This window comes from Leptonychotes weddellii, chromosome 9 (assembly GCF_054177405.1).
Source record: "Leptonychotes weddellii isolate Sample4059 chromosome 9, ASM5417740v2, whole genome shotgun sequence".
NCBI classification, from domain to species: Eukaryota; Metazoa; Chordata; class Mammalia; order Carnivora; family Phocidae; genus Leptonychotes; species Leptonychotes weddellii.
The window spans coordinates 33,424,263-33,429,673 of NC_138377.1; positions in this window are offsets into that span (position 1 = coordinate 33,424,263).

Consider the following 5,411-nt stretch of genomic DNA (forward strand, 5'->3'; position numbering starts at 1 on the left):
AACATCTTTATGGTTGTAGCACATAAGAAATCAACCAGACGTGGGACGTTTGCATCTTCTTATTTTAGCGAACAAACACACACGTGCTTGGCTCACAGTCTTGGAACTGAGAGTATGTGGGATGGCTTTATTGGTTTGCTTCAGGTCCCCAAATGCTGCTTTTGCTTGGATGGTTCCCTTTGAGCTTTACTCCTATCTGCTTGGGGCAGCCTGGTCCTCGGCCGTTACGAAGGAGCCATCGGCAGCTCATTTATTTGTCTGTTGGGTTGCTCAAAATGAAGCTCCTTTGAAGCCCTGTGTTTGATTAATGTACTTGGTCTTGGAGAAGAAGTGGAACTCTGCAAATGATTTTGACAAATGGATCAAGACTTTTTTGATGGGGGAGTCTCAGTTAATTTGAGATTTGTGAGCACTCATTTAGATTACCCAATTGATTTGAGAAGGTTTTTTTTGTGTGTGGGGAGGAGATGGGAGAGAAGTCTGTTTTAATAGGTGGCTAAAAATAATATAGGTAATATAATAATATAGAATATTACTATAATAATGTATATATGTAAAATGATACATACACATATATATGCTACAGTGTAACAGATAGAGCCCCAAATTTCTTCTGTTTTAGATTATAGTAACATTCACCATAGTGCTTAGTATCCCGATATTTTTTTCCTAGGTTGTGTTGCCGTAACAAACAACTCCCAAAGTTCAATTATTTAAAGTAACACGTGTATTTCTTGCTCACATTGTTATCCATTTTGCATATTTTTGTCACCCACATTCAGGGATCTAGAATGGTGGAGCAGCCACATTGAGAACCGAGGTGATCGCTGTGGCAGAGGAAGAAATTAATGTGGTCAAGTGGCATTGGCTCCTAAAGCTTCCTTCTCAAGGTGACATTTCTGCTTGCATTTATTGGCCAGAGCAAGTCACATACCCATGCTAGGTTCAACAAAGTCAGAAGTATAATCCTACCATGTGTCAGGAAGGAGGGAACCAAATATTGGAGAACAGCCTGAACAGCTTAGAGGTAGTTCAGATCACAGAGATATTTTAGTTAGTTGAGATTACGTTAGCAGTAGGAAAGTTGAATTCTTTATGGTTGGTGTCATTTGGGAGCATTTGAAGGCACCTATGACTGCATGTGATTTATATCATTTTATTTTCATTTAGTCTACGCAAAACATTGGTATATGTGATAATAAAATTGCAACTTGAAAACTTATGTTTTTCTTCTAGAAAAAACTCTCAAGGGTGAAGGTGGCAGCCAAGCAAATCTGCGCAGGTAGAGTGGTTGACAATGTCAGGAACCCCAAACTGAAGATGAACAAGACCACTTTGAGCACAGCGGGCTGATTTGTGTTTGGCAGAACTTTGAAGCGTTCTGACTTTGACCTCATCCCTGAGATCAGGCAGTAAGTATGGCATGGAGTAAATATTCTCGAGCAATGCCTGGCCCCACCTGTATTCTTACACTACAAATATGCTTGAGCCCACTGAACACTTGGACTAAGAAAAAACTAAGAAATTGGATTGGGTGAAATGTGGCTATATCTGTGTTTAACCTAAATCTTGTGTCATCACACACAGATATTTAAGTCCATGCCAATTGGTATGTGACTAAAAATTGGGATGTCGAGGAAGAGACTGGAAGCATCCAGTTGTGGTCCTTGACATTTAACTCTAACTCAGAGGATTGGTACATCAGCCAGATAGGGTTGTATGCAAAGATGGGTCATGGCTGTTGAGAATGTTGGCTCTATTTCTCAAAATAAACTTGTTTCATCACTGTTTACTGCCCCCCCCCAACCCCAACTGAATATTTATAAGAAAAAAATGTGTGAGACATCCTGTGGAAAATGGCAAAGAAAGTTAAAATTTTAATAGTCTGCTGATTATGTGGATCACATTGTCCATATGAGAATAAATCTTTTTAAATATTGAAAGATGGCAGGGCGCCTGGGTGGCTCAGTCTGACTCTTGGTTTCAGCTCAGGTTGTGATCCCAGGACCCTGGGATTGAGCCCTGCATCATGCTCCACACTCAGCATGGAGTCTGCTTGATATTCTCTCTCTCTCTCTGTCTCCTTCTGCCCCTCACACTCGTGCTGTCTCTCTCTCTCTAAAATAAATAAATAAAATCTTTAAAAAAATAAATAAATATTAAAAGATGGCTCAAGCCAGAGTAACAGAATTTAAAGAAAAAAAAAAAGTGAAGACAATTCATCCTTGTTTTTATAGGTCCATGAGTCCATAGAACTGTGACTGCTTCCTTGTTCAGGTAGAATGGTCAAGAATATGCTTTAATTCCAGATTTATAGTTATGAATTTAGAAGTGGTATGAAAACTGTTTGCTGAAATATTCTCAACCAGATGCCTGTATTTTAAGGATCTTGGGCCATTTGAATGATTGAGTGGTGGTTTTGTAGCCATTAATTATTGGTTTACCTCGAGCACCAACTTTATACAAACTTACCAGTACGTGGTGAAATCTTGTTGGGCGATATTTCCTGCTTTTTTCTGAGATCCCAATTCCTTGGCTCCCTCCTGTCCTCTGAGCTGTGGTTTAACACCAATTTTCCCAAATGCCAACAGAGCATTTTTGCAGAAAATTCTGACTTCTCTGATTGCTTTCAGTTTTAGTATGACTTTAATAAAAGAGCCCAGATTTTTCTCCCCTATTGTTTTTTCTTTTGTGCTTGAAACTAGAAGTTGCACAGGGAAATAAGGCAATTGGACCAGATACTCTGATTCGGGATTAGCTTCTACGTAGGAGAATATTTTGACTCTGGTCTTAGGAATGTGGGATGTGCTGTGGTTATGGTGATTCCGAGATGTCCAGCCCAGGCACGAGTCACTCCCTGTTCCACAGGAAGCCCTCTCTGGGGCTAATGTGGAAGTCAGGCCTCTAGTGGTGGCGGGCAGGTGGGAGACAGAAAGGGGAAGCATAGTTTAGGAGTTCTGACCCAAATCTCCCACTGGACCTAACCCTTAAAATCAGTTGGGATATTGCTAAAACTTAACAGGCTGTCCTAGGACTGGCCTGGTCTGGAACAGCCGCTCCCCAAGAGGGATGAGTCATTATTATCAAGAACACTATGTACCTGTGTTTTTTTAATCTGCCAGACCACCTGTACTCAGCCTCTGACTATTGCCCATGTTATAATCATAAGTCATATGGTATGATATGATAAGATTTCATAATCATTTATCAGCCACATTTTCTTGGATATGATCTTTTTATAGTTCTTGAAATGGCTTCTTTTTTCCTTGCTTGGAGGATTTTTCTTTCTTTGCCAAACCTCTTAATTCTGATAGAAGTAGTTACTTGTGAATCTCGGGCAAATGGGGACTTCTCTCTGTCCTAGGAAAGAAGAGGCTGATTTAGCCAGTAATGGTAAAGGGGTGTGTGTGTGTGTGTGTGTGTGTGTGTTCTGTATTTCACTATTGCATAATTTAACTCTGAATATAAAGCTTTGTCCTGGACTTGTGGATAATCTATTAAAAAAATTTTTTTTTGGTCTCCCTCCATAGAAACCCAGAGGTTAGGGATCTTTCATGTTCCCCCCAATCTGGAAAATCTGGAGATAGCTAACAGTTTGGAAAGAAATTTCCCATTGATTCCTGATTTTGTAGATTGAAGAGGTATGTTTCGGAAGGCAGACAAATATGAGGTTGAGGGGGTGCTGAGTTGTTTCTCTGTCAAGGCCATGGAGCAGGAATAGGTTTTGGAAATAGCCATCTTGGAGTCAAACAAAGATCTTTGATGATTATTTCAACTTGTTAGTGATAGGGTCCAAGATGCCTAAGGTAGTTGGATTGGTCATTGTCTGAGTGGGAAAGCGTCAGTGTCACTGCCTCAGGCTGAACTTCTTTGGGCTCAGGGCCCTGCCACAACTTATTGCCCTTTTTACATGTGGGATCTATCGGGGAAAGTGAGAAAGATTGGTGTAAATCTTCATCTCTGCTAGAAAAACAACTCCAAATTTGCCCTCTACTTAGGATGCATTGTTGTTACGTGAAAAATTAACACAAAGATTGAGGAGTTGAAGGACAGGGGACGTGGGACTCTGATGTATATAAGGAGGCGTTTTGGTTGTTCTGACCAGATTAAACCCACAAAGAAATCTATCTGAGACCCTGCAGGTTACCGACCAACTCCTTGTTGGTGAGACACTAAATGCAGAGGGAAATGCAACTCTACTCTGTGGACGTAATATGTCTGATCACACTTCCTGAACAGCCCATTTGCTAATTAATTTGTGTCTAGAAATCACCTGCATCAGAATAAAGAGAGATATAAAGACTACCAGGGCTTACATGAGACCTCAGGTTGGATCTCAGATTTGGTGTTTGTGCATGACAGGGACTGAGGGGAAAGATCTGGAAACTAAATCCCAGGGGGATAAGTGGGAGAGAAGAGAAAGAAAACAGCTTCAAACAAATCTATTAAAACCCCCAGCATAAAGGGAGGAAGACAAAGTCTTCTGTGATTGTAATCCCAGCAACCAAGGGCAGAAGGTAGGAGGAATCATTATGTGAAAGGACGCATGGCTTTCAGGTTGAGTGTCCTAGAAAAGACTCCCTTCTTATTGTCAACATGGAGAATTCTTGCAAAGTGTTTATTTTCCATTCAGTTTTATGAAATTTTCTTTTTTTGTGAATTTTCTATTCACTATTGTGCTGACTTATTAAAAGTACTGTGAGTATTTCAACAATGTTAGCAGTTTTTAATTTGCTTCTCTTGTTTTTGATCACATTATGTTTGGAAGTTATTTTGTACTTTCCCTCACTTTTTGGAAAACTGAAGAAATTGTCATCGATTTTATGAGGTGTATATCTTTTTTTCTACTCTGAACGTCTGAAGGTAACTTCTTTATACTGTAGTTTTGTATGATAAAATAATTTTTACTGACTTTATAATGAGAAAATTGGTAAAATGGTTTTGTTTTTATAAATTTCACATATGCAAGCTTTTATCCAAGCTTTATTTTGTTCTTTCATGTTGAAAGGAAGGTGATCCTCCAACACTCTGCACATCTCTGAAGCATTCATGGCTAATTCCAATTACAGCAAATGCTCGGTACCATCATTGACTTGTTATCTCAAATGTGGAGACTTCATGATAATTGCCGCCCATTCTGTAGATGCTCAAAGATTTATTTCTGTTGTATTTTTATTTTTTATTATGTCTCAAAATTCTTCCAAACCTCAATCTCATTGAGTCTGGGAGGGACTTTTTATAATTATCAAATCCAACTTTTTAAACAATAAAGGAATTTTCTTTACCATGAGGCTCAGAGGCTGTGCCCTTTTCATGAGTACTGCTGTTCACTATGTAAAATGCAGCTACTGTTATTTACTATTTGAATAATCATGGTGTAGTTGGGCTTGTAGTGGACGTTTGTTGCTTTT